The sequence below is a fragment of the Bombus affinis genome, unplaced genomic scaffold (genome assembly GCF_024516045.1).
Source record: "Bombus affinis isolate iyBomAffi1 unplaced genomic scaffold, iyBomAffi1.2 ctg00000140.1, whole genome shotgun sequence".
Lineage (NCBI taxonomy): Eukaryota > Metazoa > Arthropoda > Insecta > Hymenoptera > Apidae > Bombus > Bombus affinis.
Window position 1 is genome coordinate 304282 of NW_026108864.1, and position 20338 is coordinate 324619.

Here is a 20338-nt window from a genome sequence, read left to right on the forward strand (position 1 = left end):
CGTATAACGATATATAGTATTACCAATAACGTAAAACGATATATACTATTACGTAATAACGTATAACGTTATATAGCATTACCATATAACGTAAAACGATATATACTATTACGAAATAACGTATATTGTTATATAGTATTACCATATAACGTATAACGTTATATAGTGATACGATATAACGTATACCGTTATATAGTATTACCACATAACGTATAACGTTATATAGTGTTACGTTATATCCTATAACGATATATACTATTACGTAATAACGTATAACGTTATATAGAATTACCATATAACGTATAACGTTATATAGTGTTACGTTATAACGTATAACGATATATACTATTACGTAATAACGTATATCGTAATATAGTATTACCATATAACGTATAACGTTATATAGTGTTACGTTATAACGTATAACGATATATACTATTACGTAATAACGTATATCGTTATATAGTATTACCATATAACGTATAACGTTATATAGTGTTACGTTATAACGTATAACGATATATACTATTACGTAATAACGTATAACGTTATATAGAATTACCATATAACGTATAACGTTATATAGTGTTACGTTATAACGTACAACGATATATACTATTACGTAATAACGTATATCGTTATATAGCATTACCATATAACGTATAACGTTATATATTGTTACGTTGTAACGTATAACATTATATAGTATTACCATATAACGTATAACGTTGTATAGTATTACGCTATAACGTATAACGTGATATAGTATTTCCATATAACGTATAACGATATATAGTATTACCATATAACGTATAACGTTATATAGTGTTACGTTATATCCTATAACGATATATACTATTACGTAATAACGTATATCGTTATATAGTATTACCATATAACGTATAACGCTATATAGTGTTACGTTATAACGTATAACGATATATACTATTACGTAATAACGTATAACGTTATATAGAATTACCATATAACGTATAACGTTATATAGTGTTACGTTATAACGTACAACGATATATACTATTACGTAATAACGTATATCGTTATATAGTATTACCATATAACGTATAACGTTATATATTGTTACGTTATAACGTATAACGGTATATAGTATTACCATATAACGTACAACGTTATATAGTGTCACGTTATAACGTATAACGTTATATAGCATTACCATATAACGTAAAACGATATATACTATTACGTAATAACGTATAACGTTATATAGCATTACCATATAACGTAAAACGATATATACTATTACGAAATAACGTATAACGTTATGTAATGTTACGTTATAACGTATAACGATATATACTATTACGTAATAACGTATAACGTTATATAGAATTACCATATAACGTATAACGTTATATAGTGTTACGATATAACGTATAACGATATATACTATTTAGTAATAACGTATAACGTTATATAGAATTACCATATAACGTATAACGTTATATATTGTTACGTTATAACGTACAACGTTATATATTGTTACGTTATAACGTACAACGTTATACAGTATTACCATATAACATATAACGTTATATTGTATTACCTTATAACGTATAACGTTGTATAGTATTACGCTATAACGTATAACGTGATATAGTATTTCCATATAACGTATAACGATATATACTATTCCGTAATAACGTATAACGTTATATAGAATTACCATATTACGTATAACGTTATATAGTGTTACGTTATAACGTATAACGATATATACTATTCCGTAATAACGTATAACGTTATATAGAATTACCATATTACGTATAACGTTATATAGTGTTACGTTATAATATATAACGATATATAGTATTACCATATTACGTATAACGATATATACTATTACGAAATAACGTATATTGTTATATAGTATTACCATATAACGTATAACGTTATATAGTGATTCGATATAACGTATATCGTTATATAGTATTACCACATAACGCATAACGTTATATATTGTTACGTTATAACGTATAACGATATATAATATTACGTAATAACGTATATCGTTATATAGTATTACCATATAACGTATAACGTTATATATTGTTACCTTGTAACGTATAACGATATATAGTATTACCATATAACGTATAACGTTATATAGTGTTACGTTATAACGTATAACGTTGTATAGCATTACCATATAACGTAAAACGATATATACTATTACGAAATAACGTATAACGTTATATAATGTTACGTTATAACGTATAACGATATATACTATTACGTAATAACGTATAACGTTATATAGAATTACCATATAACGTATAACGTTATATAGTGTTACGTTATAACGTACAACGATATATACTATTACGTAATAACGTATATCGTTGTATAGTATTACCATATAACGTATAACGTTATATACTGTTACGTTATAACGTATAACGGTATATAGTATTACCATATAACGTACAACGTTATATAGTGTCACGTTATAACGAATAACGTTATATAGCATTACCATATAACGTAAAACGATATATACTATTACGTAATAACGTATAACGTTATATAGCATTACCATATAACGTAAAACGATATATACTATTACGAAATAACGTATAACGTTATATAATGTTACGTTATAACGTATAACGATATATACTATTACGTAATAACGTATAACGTTATATAGAATTACCATATAACGTATAACGTTATATAGTGTTACGATATAACGTATAACGATATATACTATTTAGTAATAACGTATAACATTATATAGTATTACCATATAACGTATAACGTTGTATAGTATTACGCTTTAACGTATAACGTGATATAGTATTTCCATATAACGTATAACGATATAAACTATTCCGTAATAACGTATAACGTTATATAGAATTACCATATTACGTATAACGTTATATAGTGTTACGTTATAACGTATAAGGATATATACTATAACGTAATAACGTATATCGTCATATAGTATTACCATATAACGTAAAACGATATATACTATTACGAAATAACGTATATTGTTATATAGTATTACCATATAACGTATAACGTTTTATAGTGATACGTTATAACGTATATCGTTATATAGTATTACCATATAACGTATAACGTTATATATTGTTACGTTATAACGTATAACGGTATATAGTATTACCATATAACGTACAACGTTATATAGTGTCACGTTATAACGTATAAGGTTATATAGCATTACCATATAACGTAAAACGATATATATTATTACGTAATAACGCATAACGTTATATAGAATTACCATATAACGTATAACGTTATATAGTGTTACGTTATAACGTACAACGATATATACTATTACGTAATAACGTATATCGTTATATAGTATTACCATATAACGTATAACGTAATATATTGTTACGTTATAACGTATAACGGTATATAGTATTACCATATAACTTACAACGTTATATAGTGTCACGTTATAACGTATAACGTTATAAAGCATTACCATATAACGTAAAACGATATATACTATTACGTAATAACGCATAACGTTATATAGAATTACCATATAACGTATAACGTTATATAGTGTTACGTTATAACGTACAACGATATATACTACTACGTAATAACGTATATCGTTATATAGTATTACCATATAACGTATAACGTTATATAGTGATACGTTATAACGTATATCGTTATATAGTATTACCATATAACGTATAACGTTATATAGTGTCACGTTATAACGTATAACGTTATATAGCATTACCATATAACGTAAAACGATATATACTATTACGTAATAACGTATAACGTTATATAGCATTACCATATAACGTAAAACGATATATACTATTACGAAATAACGTATATTGTTATATAGTATTACCATATAACGTATAACGTTATATAGTGATACGATATAACGTATACCGTTATATAGTATTACCACATAACGTATAACGTTATATATTGTTACGTTATAACGTATAACTATATATACTATTACGTAATAACGTATATCGTTATATAGTATTACCATATAACGTATAACGTTATATATTGTTACCTTGTAACGTATAACGATATATAGTATTACCATATAACGTATAACGTTATATAGTGTTACGTTATAACGTATAACGTTATATAGCATTACCATATAACGTAAAACGATATATACTATTACGAAATAACGTATAACGTTATATAATGTTACGTTATAACGTATAACGATATATACTATTACGTAATAACGTATAACGTTATATAGAATTACCATATAACGTATAACGTTATATAGTGTTACGTTATAACGTACAACGATATATACTATTACGTAATAACGTATATCGTTATATAGTAATACCATATAACGTATAACGTTATATATTGTTACGTTATAACGTATAACGGTATATAGTATTACCATATAACGTACAACGTTATATAGTGTCACGTTATAACGTATAACGTTATATAGCATTACCATATAACGTAAAACGATATATACTATTACGTAATAACGTATAACGTTATATAGCATTACCATATAACGTAAAACGATATATACTATTGCGAAATAACGTATAACGTTATGTAATGTTACGTTATAACGTATAACGATATATACTATTACGTAATAACTTATAACGTTATATAGAATTACCATATAACGTATAACGTTATATAGTGTTACGATATAACGTATAACGATATATACTATTTAGTAATAACGTATAACATTATATAGTATTACCATATAACGTATAACGTTGTATAGTATTACGCTTTAACGTATAACGTGATATGGTATTTCCATATAACGTATAACGATATATACTATTCCGTAATAACGTATAACGTTATATAGAATTACCATATTACGTATAACGTTATATAGTGTTACGTTATAACGTATAAGGATATATACTATAACGTAATAACGTATATCGTCATATAGTATTACCATATAACGTAAAACGATATATACTATTACGAAATAACGTATATTGTTATATAGTATTACCATATAACGTATAACGTTTTATAGTGATACGTTATAACGTATATCGTTATATAGTATTACCATATAACGTATAACGTTATATATTGTTACGTTATAACGTATAACGGTATATAGTATTACCATATAACGTACAACGTTATATAGTGTCACGTTATAACGTATAAGGTTATATAGCATTACCATATAACGTAAAACGATATATATTATTACGTAATAACGCATAACGTTATATAGAATTACCATATAACGTATAACGTTATATAGTGTTACGTTATAACGTACAACGATATATACTATTACGTAATAACGTATATCGTTATATAGTATTACCATATAACGTATAACGTTATATATTGTTACGTTATAACGTATAACGGTATATAGTATTACCATATAACTTACAACGTTATATAGTGTCACGTTATAACGTATAACGTTATATAGCATTACCATATAAGGTAAAACGATATATACTATTACGTAATAACGCATAACGTTATATAGAATTACCATATAACGTATAACGTTATATAGTGTTACGTTATAACGTACAACGATATATACTACTACGTAATAACGTATATCGTTATATAGTATTACCATATAACGTATAACGTTATATAGTGATACGTTATAACGTATAAGGTTATATAGCATTACCATATAACGTAAAACGATATATACTATTACGAAATAACGTATATTGTTATATAGTATTACCATATAACGTATAACGTTTTATAGTGATACGATATAACGTATATCGTTATATAGTATTACCACATAACGTATAACGTTATATATTGTTACGTTATAACGTATAACTATATATACTATTACGTAATAACGTATATCGTTATATAGTATTACCATATAACGTATAACGTTATATATTGTTACCTTGTAACCTATAACGATATATAGTATTACCATATAACGTATAACGTTATATAGTGTTACGTTATAACGTATAACGTTATATAGCATTACCATATAACGTAAAACGATATATACTATTACGAAATAACGTATAACGTTATATAATGTTACGTTATAACGTATAACGATATATACTATTACGTAATAACGTATAACGTTATATAGAATTACCATATAACGTATAACGTTATATAGTGTTACCTTATAACGTACAACGATATATACTATTACGTAATAACGTATATCGTTATATAGTATTACCGTATAACGTATAACGTTATATATTGTTACGTTATAACGTATAACGGTATATAGTATTACCATATAACGTACAACGTTATATAGTGTCACGTTATAACGTATAACGTTATATAGCATTACCATATAACGTAAAACGATATATACTATTACGTAATAACGTATAACGTTATATAGCATTACCATATAACGTAAAACGATATATACTATTACGAAATAACGTATAACGTTATGTAATGTTACGTTATAACGTATAACGATATATACTATTACGTAATAACGTATAACGTTATATAGAATTACCATATAACGTATAACGTTATATAGTGTTACGATATAACGTATAACGATATATACTATTTAGTAATAACGTAAAACATTATATAGTATTACCATATAACGTATAACGTTGTATAGTATTACGCTTTAACGTATAACGTGATATAGTATTTCCATATAACGTATAACGATATATACTATTCCGTAATAACGTATAACGTTATATAGAATTACCATGTTACGTATAACGTTATATAGTGTTACGTTATAACGTATAAGGATATATACTATAACGTAATAACGTATATCGTCATATAGTATTACCATATAACGTAAAACGATATATACTATTACGAAATAACGTATATTGTTATATAGTATTACCATATAACGTATAACGTTTTATAGTGATACGTTATAACGTATATCGTTATATAGTATTACCATATAACGTCTAACGTTATATATTGTTACGTTATAACGTATAACGGTATATAGTATTACCATATAACGTACAACGTTATATAGTGTCACGTTATAACGTATAAGGTTATATAGCATTACCATATAACGTAAAACGATATATATTATTACGTAATAACGCATAACGTTATATAGAATTACCATATAACGTATAACGTTATATAGTGTTACGTTATAACGTACAACGATATATACTATTACGTAATAACGTATATCGTTATATAGTATTACCATATAACGTATAACGTTATATATTGTTACGTTATAACGTATAACGGTATATAGTATTACCATATAACTTACAACGTTATATAGTGTCACGTTATAACGTATAACGTTATATAGCATTACCATATAACGTAAAACGATATATACTATTACGTAATAACGCATAACGTTATATAGAATTACCATATAACGTATAACGTTATATAGTGTTACGTTATAACGTACAACGATATATACTACTACGTAATAACGTATATCGTTATATAGTATTACCATATAACGTATAACGTTATATAGTGATACGTTATAACGTATATTGTTATATAGTATTACCATATAACGTATAACGTTATATAGTGTCACGTTATAACGTATAACGTTATATAGCATTACCATATAACGTAAAACGATATATACTATTACGTAATAACGTATAACGTTATATAGCATTACCATATAACGTAAAACGATATATACTATTACGAAATAACGTATATTGTTATATAGTATTACCATATAACGTATAACGTTATATAGTGATACGATATAACGTATATCGTTATATAGTATTACCACATAACGTATAACGTTATATATTGTTACGTTATAACGTATAACGATATATACTATTACGTAATAACGTATATCGTTATATAGTATTACCATATAACGTATAACGTTATATATTGTTACGTTGTAACGTATAACGATATATAGTATTACCATATAACGTATAACGTTATATAGTGTTACGTTATAACGTATAACGGTATATAGTATTACCATATAACGTACAACGTTATATAGTGTCACGTTATAACGTATAAGGTTATATAGCATTACCATATAACGTAAAACGATATATACTATTACGAAATAACGTATATTGTTATATAGTATTACCATATAACGTATAACGTTATATAGTGATACGATATAACGTATATCGTTATATAGTATTACCACATAACGTATAACGTTATATATTGTTACGTTATAACGTATAACTATATATACTATTACGTAATAACGTATATCGTTATATAGTATTACCATATAACGTATAACGTTATATATTGTTACCTTGTAACGTATAACGATATATAGTATTACCATATAACGTATAACGTTATATAGTGTTACGTTATAACGTATAACGTTATATAGCATTACCATATAACGTAAAACGATATATACTATTACGAAATAACGTATAACGTTATATAATGTTACGTTATAACGTATAACGATATATACTATTACGTAATAACGTATAACGTTATATAGAATTACCATATAACGTATAACGTTATATAGTGTTACGTTATAACGTACAACGATATATACTATTACGTAATAACGTATATCGTTATATAGTATTACCATATAACGTATAACGTTATATATTGTTACGTTATAACGTATAACGGTATATAGTATTACCATATAACGTACAACGTTATATAGTGTCACGTTATAACGTATAACGTTATATAGCATTACCATATAACGTAAAACGATATATACTATTACGTAATAACGTATAACGTTATATAGCATTACCATATAACGTAAAACGATATATACTATTACGAAATAACGTATAACGTTATGTAATGTTACGTTATAACGTATAACGATATATACTATTACGTAATAACGTATAACGTTATATAGAATTACCATATAACGTATAACGTTATATAGTGTTACGATATAACGTATAACGATATATACTATTTAGTAATAACGTATAACATTATATAGTATTACCATATAACGTATAACGTTGTATAGTATTATGCTTTAACGTATAACGTGATATAGTATATCCATATAACGTATAACGATATATACTATTCCGTAATAACGTATAACGTTATATAGAATTACCATATTACGTATAACGTTATATAGTGTTACGTTATAACGTATAAGGATATATACTATAACGTAATAACGTATATCGTCATATAGTATTACCATATAACGTAAAACGATATATACTATTACGAAATAACGTATATTGTTATATAGTATTACCATATAACGTATAACGTTTTATAGTGATACGTTATAACGTATATCGTTATATAGTATTACCATATAACGTATAACGTTATATATTGTTACGTTATAACGTATAACGGTATATAGTATTACCATATAACGTACAACGTTATATAGTGTCACGTTATAACGTATAAGGTTATATAGCATTACCATATAACGTAAAACGATATATATTATTACGTAATAACGCATAACGTTATATAGAATTACCATATAACGTATAACGTTATATAGTGTTACGTTATAACGTACAACGATACATACTATTACGTAATAACGTATATCGTTATATAGTATTACCATATAACGTATAACGTTATATATTGTTACGTTATAACGTATAACGGTATATAGTATTACCATATTACTTACAACGTTATATAGTGTCACGTTATAACGTATAACGTTATATAGCATTACCATATAACGTAAAACGATATATACTATTACGTAATAACGCATAACGTTATATAGAATTACCATATAACGTATAACGTTATATAGTGTTACGTTATAACGTACAACGATATATACTACTACGTAATAACGTATATCGTTATATAGTATTACCATATAACGTATAACGATATATAGTGATACGTTATAACGTATATCGTTATATAGTATTACCATATAACGTATAACGTTATATAGTGTCACGTTATAACGTATAACGTTATATAGCATTACCATATAACGTAAAACGATATATACTATTACGTAATAACGTATAACGTTATATAGCATTACCATATAACGTAAAACGATATATACTATTACGAAATAACGTATATTGTTATATAGTATTACCATATAACGTATAACGTTATATAGTGATACGATATAACGTATATCGTTATATAGTATTACCACATAACGTATAACGTTATATATTGTTACGTTATATCGTATAACGATATATACTATTACGTAATAACGTATATCGTTATATAGTATTACCATATAACGTATAACGTTATATATTGTTACGTTGTAACGTATAACGATATATAGTATTACCATATAACGTATAACGTTATATAGTGTTACGTTATAACGTATAACGGTATATAGTATTACCATATAACGTACAACGTTATATAGTGTCACGTTATAACGTATAAGGTTATATAGCATTACCATATAACGTAAAACGATATATCCTATTACGTAATAACGCATAACGTTATATAGAATTACCATATAACGTATAACGTTATATAGTGTTACGTTATAACGTATAACGGTATATAGTATTACCATATAACGTACAACGTTATATAGTGTCACGTTATAACGTATAAGGTTATATAGCATTACCATATAACGTAAAACGATATATACTATTACGAAATAACGTATATTGTTATATAGTATTACTATATAACGTATAACGTTATATAGTGATACGATATAACGTATATCGTTATATAGTATTACCACATAACGTATAACGTTATATATTGTTACGTTATAACGTATAACTATATATACTATTACGTAATAACGTATATCGTTATATAGTATTACCATATGACGTATAACGTTATATATTGTTACCTTGTAACGTATAACGATATATAGTATTACCATATAACGTATAACGTTATATAGTGTTACGTTATAACGTATAACGTTATATAGCATTACCATATAACGTAAAACGATATATACTATTACGAAATAACGTATAACGTTATATAATGTTACGTTATAACGTATAACGATATATACTATTACGTAATAACGTATAACGTTATATAGAATTACCATATAACGTATAACGTTATATAGTGTTACGTTATAACGTACAACGATATATACTATTACGTAATAACGTATATCGTTATATAGTATTACCATATAACGTATAACGTTATATATTGTTACGTTATAACGTATAACGGTATATAGTATTACCATATAACGTACAACGTTATATAGTGTCACGTTATAACGTATAACGTTATATAGCATTACCATATAACGTATAACGTTATATAGTGTTACGTTATATCCTATAACGATATATACTATTACGTAATAACGTATATCGTTATATAGTATTACCATATAACGTATAACGTTATATAGTGTTACGTTATAACGTATAACGATATATACTATTACGAAATAACGTATAACGTTATATAATGTTACGTTATAACGTATAAGGATATATACTATTACGTAATAACGTATATCGTTATATAGTATTACCATATAACGTATAACGTTATATATTGTTACGTTGTAACGTATAACATTATATAGTATTACCATATAACGTATAACGTTGTATAGTATTACGCTGTAACGTATAACGTGATATAGTATTTCCATATAACGTATAACGTTATATATTGTTACGTTATATCCTATAACGATATATACTATTACGTAATAACGTTACGTATAACGTTATATAGTGTTACGTTATAACGTACAACGATATATACTATTACGTAATAACGTATATCGTTATATAGAATTACCATATAACGTATAACGTTATATATTGTTACGTTATAACGTATAACGGTATATAGTATTACCATATAACGTACAACGTTATATAGTGTCACGTTATAACGTATAACGTTATATAGCATTACCATATAACGTAAAACGATATATACTATTACGAAATAACGTATAACGTTATATAATGTTACGTTATAACGTATAACGATATATACTATTACGTAATAACGTATAACGTTATATAGAATTACCATATAACGTATAACGTTATATAGTGTTACGATATAACGTATAACGATATATACTATTACGTAATAACGTATAACGTTATATAGAATTACCATATAACGTATAACGTTATATAGTGTTACGTTATAACGTACAACGATATATACTATTACGTTATAACGTATAACGTTATATAGCATTACCATATAACGTAAAACGATATATACTATTACGAAATAACGTATAACGTTGTATAATGTTACGTTATAACGTAGAACGATATATACTATTACGTAATAACGTACAACGTTATATAGTGTCACGTTATAACGTATAACGGTATATAGTATTACCATATAACGTACAACGTTATATAGTGTCACGTTATAACGTATAAGGTTATATAGCATTACCATATAACGTAAAACGATATATACTATTACGTAATAACGCATAACGTTATATAGAATTACCATATAACGTATAACGTTATATAGAAATACCATATAACGTATAACGTTATATAGTGTTACGTTATAACGTACAACGATATATACTATTACGTAATAACGTATATCGTTATATAGTATTACCATATAACGTATAACGTTATATATTGTTACGTTATAACGTATAACGGTATATAGTATTACCATATAACGTACAACGTTATATAGTGTCACGTTATAACGTATAACGTTATATAGCATTACCATATAACGTAAAACTATATATACTATTACGTAATAACGCATAACGTTATATAGAATTACCATATAACGTATAACGTTATATAGTGTTACGTTATAACGTACAACGATATATACTACTACGTAATAACGTATATCGTTATATAGTATTACCATATAACGTATAACGTTATATAGTGATACGTTATAACGTATATCGTTATATAGTATTACCATATAACGTATAACGTTATATAGCGTCACGTTATAACGTATAACGTTATATAGCATTACCATATAACGTAAAACGATATATACTATTACGTAATAACGTATAACGTTATATAGCATTACCATATAACGTAAAACGATATATACTATTACGAAATAACGTATATTGTTATATAGTATTACCATGTAACGTATAACGTTATATAGTGATACGATATAACGTATATCGTTATATAGTATTACCACATAACGTATAACGTTATATATTGATACGTTATAACGTATAACGATATATACTATTACGTAATAACGTATATCGTTATATAGTATTACCATATAACGTATAACGTTATATATTGTTACGTTGTAACGTGTAACGATATATAGTATTACCATATAACGTATAACGTTATATAGTGTTACGTTATAACGTATAACGGTATATAGTATTACCATATAACGTACAACGTTATATAGTGTCACGTTATAACGTATAACGTTATATAGCATTACCATATAACGTAAAACGATATATACTATTACGTAATAACGCATAACGTTATATAGAATTACCATATAACGTATAACGTTATATTGTATTACCATATAACGTATAACGTTGTATAGTATTACGCGATAACGTATAACGTTATATAGCATTACCATATAACGTATAACGATATATACTATCACGTAATAACGTATCACGTTATATAGAATTACCATATAACGTATAACGTTATATAGTGTTACGTTATAACGTATAACGTTATATAGCATTACCATATAACGTAAAACGATATATACTATTACGAAATAACGTATAACGTTATATAATGTTACGTTATAACGTATAACGATATATACTATTACGTAATAACGTATACCGTTATATAGTATTACCATATAACGTATAACGTTATATATTGTTACGTTGTAACGTATAACATTATATAGTATTACCATATAACGTATAACGTTGTATAGTATTACGCTATAACGTATAACGTGATATAGTATTTCCATATAACGTATAACGTTATATAGTGATACGATATAACGTATAACGTTATATAGCATTACCATATAACGTATAACGATATATACTATCACGTAATAACGTATCACGTTATACAGAATTACCATATTACGTATAACGTTATATAGTGTTACGTTATAACGTATAACGATATATAGTATTACCATATAACGTATAACGTTATATAGTGTTACGTTATATCCTATAACGATATATACTATTACGTAATAACGTATATCGTTATATAGTATTACCATATAACGTATAACGTTATATAGTGTTACGTTATAACGTATAACGATATATACTATTACGAAATAACGTATAACGTTATATAATGTTACGTTATAACGTATAACGATATATACTATTACGTAATAACGTATATCGTTATATAGTATTACCATATAACGTATAACGTTATATATTGTTACGTTGCAACGTATTACATTATATAGTATTACCATATAACGTATAACGTTGTATAGTATTACGCTATAACGTATAACGTGATATAGTATTTCCATATAACGTATAACGTTATATATTGTTACGTTATAACGTATAACGATATATAGTATTACCATATAACGCATAACGTTATATAGTGTTACGTTATATCCTATAACGATATATACTATTACGTAATAACGTATATCGTTATATAGTATTACCATATAACGTATAACGTTATATAGTGTTACGTTATAACGTATAACGTTATATAGCATTACCATATAACGTAAAACGATATATACTATTACGAAATAACGTATATTGTTATATAGTATTACCATATAACGTATAACGTTATATAGTGATACGATATAACGTATACCGTTATATAGTATTACCACATAACGTATAACGTTATATATTGTTACGTTATAACGTATAACGATATATACTATTACGTAATAAAGTATATCGTTATATAGTATTACCATATAACGTATAACGTTATATATTGTTACCTTGTAACGTATAACGATATATAGTATTACCATATAACGTATAACGTTATATAGTGTTACGTTATAACGTACAACGATATATACTATTACGTTATAACGTATATCGTTATATAGTATTACCATATAACGTATAACGTTATATATTGTTACGTTGTAACGTATAACATTATATAGTATTACCATATAACGTATAACGTTGTATAGTATTACGCTATAACGTATAACGTGATATAGTATTTCCATATAACGTATAACGTTATATATTGTTACGTTATAACGTATAACGATATATAGTATTACCATATAACGCATAACGTTATATAGTGTTACGTTATATCCTATAACGATATATACTATTACGTAATAACGTATATCGTTATATAGTATTACCATATAACGTATAACGTTATATAGTGTTACGTTATAACGTATAACGATATATACTATTACGTAATAACGTATAACGTTATATAGAATTACCATATAACGTATAACGTTATATAGTGTTACGTTATAACGTACAACGATATATACTATTACGTTATAACGTATATCGTTATATAGTATTACCATATAACGTATAACGTTATATATTGTTACGTTGTAACGTATAACATTATATAGTATTACCATATAACGTATAACGTTATATTGTATTACCATATAACGTATAACGTTGTATAGTATTACGCGATAACGTATAACGTTATATAGCATTACCATATAACGTATAACGATATATACTATCACGTAATAACGTATAACGTTATATAATGTTACGTTATAACGTATAACGATATATACTATTACGTAATAACGTATATCGTTATATAGTGTTACCATATAACGTATAACGTTATATAGTGTTACGTTATAACGTACAACGATATATACTATTACGTTATAACGTATATCGTTATATAGTATTACCATATAACGTATAACGTTATATATTGTTACGTTGTAACGTATAACATTATATAGTATTACCATATAACGTATAACGTTGTATAGTATTACGCTATAACGTATAACGTGATATAGTATTTCCATATAACGTATAACGTTATATAGTGATACGATATAACGTATAACGTTATATAGCATTACCATATAACGTATAACGATATATACTATCACGTAATAACGTATCACGTTATATAGAATTACCATATTACGTATAACGTTATATAGTGTTACGTTATAACGTATAACGATATATAGTATTACCATATAACGTATAACGTTATATAGTGTTACGTTATATCCTATAACGATATATACTATTACGTAATAACGTATATCGTTATATAGTATTACCATATAACGTATAACGTTATATAGTGTTACGTTATAACGTATAACGATATATACTATTACGAAATAACGTATAACGTTATATAATGTTACGTTATAACGTATAACGATATATACTATTACGTAATAACGTATATCGTTATATAGTATTACCATATAACGTATAACGTTATATATTGTTACGTTGTAACGTATTACATTATATAGTATTACCATATAACGTATAACGTTGTATAGTATTACGCTATAACGTATAACGTGATATAGTATTTCCATATAACGTATAACGTTATATATTGTTACGTTATAACGTATAACGATATATAGTATTACCATATAACGCATAACGTTATATAGTGTTACGTTATATCCTATAACGATATATACTATTACGTAATAACGTATATCGTTATATAGTATTACCATATAACGTATAACGTTATATAGTGTTACGTTATAACGTATAACGGTATATACTATTACGTAATAACGTATAATGTTATATAGTATTACCATATAACGTATAACGTTATATAGTGATACGTTATAACGTATAACGTTATATAGTATTACCATATAAAGAATAACATTATATACTATTACGTAATAACGTATAACGATATATACTATTACGTAATAACGTATATCGTTATATAGTTTTACCATATAACGTATAACGTTATATAGTGTTACGTTATAGCGTATATCGTTATATAGCATTACCATATAACGTAAAATGATATATACTATAACGTAAAAACGTATATTGTTATATAGCATTACCATATAACGTCAAACGATATATACAATTACGTAAAAACGTATATTGTTGTATAGTATTACCATGTAACGTATAACGTCATATAGTGTTACGTTATAACGTATAACGTTATATAGCATTACCATATAACGTAACACGATATATACTATTACGTAATAACGTATAACTTTATATAGAATTACCATATAACGTATAACGTTATATAGTGTTACGTTATAACGTATAACGATATATACTATTACGTAATAACGTATATCGTAATATAGTATTACCATATAACGTATAACGTTATATATTGTTACGTTATAACGTATAACGATATATAGTATTACCATATAACGTAAAACGATATATACTATTACGTAATAACGTATAACGTTATATAGCATTACCATATAACGTAAAACGATATATACTATTACGAAATAACGTATATTGTTATATAGTATTACCATATAACGTATAACCTTATATAGTGATACGATATAACGTATATCGTTATATAGTATTACCACATAACGTATAACGTTATATATTGTTACGTTATAACGTATAACGTTATATAGCATTACCATATAACGTAAAACGATATATACTATTACGTAATAACGTATAACGTTATATAGAATTACCATATAACGTATAACGTTATATAGTGTTACGATATAACGTATAACGATATATACTATTACGTAATAACGTATAACGTTATATAGAATTACCATATAACGTATAACGTTATATAGTGTTACGTTATAACGTACAACGATATATACTATTACGTTATAACGTATAACGTTATATAGCATTACCATATAACGTAAAACGATATATACTATTACGAAATAACGTATAACGTTATATAATGTTACGTTATAACGTATAACGATATATACTATTACGTAATAACGTACAACGTTATATAGTGTCACGTTATAACGTATAACGGTATATAGTATTACCATATAACGTACAACGTTATATAGTGTCACGTTATAACGTATAAGGTTATATAGCATTACCATATAACGTAAAACGATATATACTATTACGTAATAACGTATAACGTTATATAGAATTACCATATAACGTATAACGTTATATAGTGTTACGTCATAACGTATATCGATACACACTATTACGTAATAACGTATATCGTAATATAGTATTACCATATAACGTATAACGTTATATATTGTTACGTTATAACGTATAACGGTATATAGTATTACCATATAACGTACAACGTTATATAGTGTCACGTTATAACGTATAACGTTATATAGCATTACTATATAACGTAAAACGATATATACTATTACGTAATAACGCATAACGTTATATAGAATTACCATATAACGTATAACGTTATATAGTGTTACGTTATAACGTACAACGATATATACTATTACGTAATAACGTATATCGTTATATAGTATTACCATATAACGTAAAACGACATATACTATTACGAAATAACGTATATTGTTATATAGTATTACCATATAACGTATAACGTTATATAGTGATACGATATAACGTATATCGTTATATAGTATTACCACATAACTTATAACGTTATATATTGTTACGTTATAACGTATAACGATATATACTATTACGTAATAACGTATATCGTTATATAGTATTACCATATAACGTATAACGTTATATATTGTTACGTTGTAACGTGTAACGATATATAGTATTACCATATAACGTATAACGTTATATAGTGTTACGTTATTACGTATAACGTTATATAGCATTACCATATAACGTAAAACGATATACGCTATTACGAAATAACGTATAACGTTATATAATGTTACGTTATAACGTATAACGATATATACTATTACGTAATAACGTATAACGTTATATAGAATTACCATGTAACGTATAACGATATATACTATTACGTAATAACGTATAACGTTATATAGAATTACCATGTAACGTATAACGTTATATAGCATTACCATATAACGTAAAACGATATATACTATTACGAAATAACGTATAACGTTATATAATGTTACGTTATAACGTATAACGATATATACTATTACGTAATAACGTATAACGTTATATAGAATTACCATATAACGTATAACGTTATATAGTGTTACGTTATAACGTATAACGATATATACTATTACGTAATAACGTATATTGTTATATAGTATTACCATATAACGTATAAAGTTATATAGTGATACGTTATAACGTATAACGTTATATAGTATTACCATATAAAGAATAACGTTGTATAGTATTACGCTATAACGTTTAACGTGATATAGTATTTCCATATAACGTATAACGTTATATATTGTTACGTTATGACGTATAACGATATATAGTATTACCATATAACGTAAAACGATATATACTATTACGAAATAACGTATATTGTTATATAGTATTACCATATAACGTATAACGTTATATAGTGTTACGTTATAACGTATAACGATATATACTATTACGTAATAACGTATATCGTTATATAGTATTACCATATAACGTATAACGTTATATATTGTTACCTTGTAACGTATAACGATATATAGTATTACCATATAACGTATATCGTTATATAGTATTACCATATAACGTATAACGTTATATATTGTTACCTTGTATCGTATAACGATATATAGTATTACCATATAACGTATAACGTTATATAGTGTTACGTTATAACGTATAACGTTATATAGCATTACCATATAACGTAAAATGATATATACTATTACGAAATAACGTATATTGTTATATAGTATTACCATATAACGTATAACGTTATATAGTGTTACGTTATAACGTATAACGATATATACTATTACGTAATAACGTATATCGTTATATAGTATTACCATATAACGTATAACGTTATATATTGTTACCTTGTATCGTATAACGATATATAGTATTACCATATAACGTATAACGATATATACTATTACGTAATAACGTATAACGTTATATAGAATTACCATGTAACGTATAACGATATATACTATTACGTAATAACGTATAACGTTATATAGAATTACCATGTAACGTATAACGTTATATAGAATTACGATATAACGTATAACGTTATATAGTGTTACGTTATGACGTATAACGTTATATAGCATTACCATATAACGTAAAACGATATATACTATTACGTAATAACGTATAACGTTATATAGAATTACCATGTAACGTATAACGTTATATAGAATTACCATATAACGTATAACGTTATATAGTGTTACGTTATAACGTATAACGATATATACTATTACG

The 20338-nt window shown here is 25.3% G+C and overlaps 1 long non-coding RNA gene across 7 annotated transcripts in view; it reads right to left on the minus strand.

The window, feature by feature from the left end:
- The window catches only part of LOC126927550 (uncharacterized), a 68356-nt gene that overhangs the window by 32710 nt on the left and 15308 nt on the right, over positions 1-20338 (minus strand). For 3 of the 7 annotated variants that reach the window (XR_007715604.1, XR_007715601.1, XR_007715603.1), the window contains exon 2: positions 2003-2092. This is a non-coding gene — a long non-coding RNA (uncharacterized LOC126927550). Of the gene's footprint in view, positions 1-2002; positions 2093-13617; positions 13810-14037; positions 14159-16077; positions 16170-20338 lie in introns of those variants that run through there. The other 4 variants (XR_007715599.1, XR_007715600.1, XR_007715602.1 and 1 more) reach the window with 3 other exon arrangements.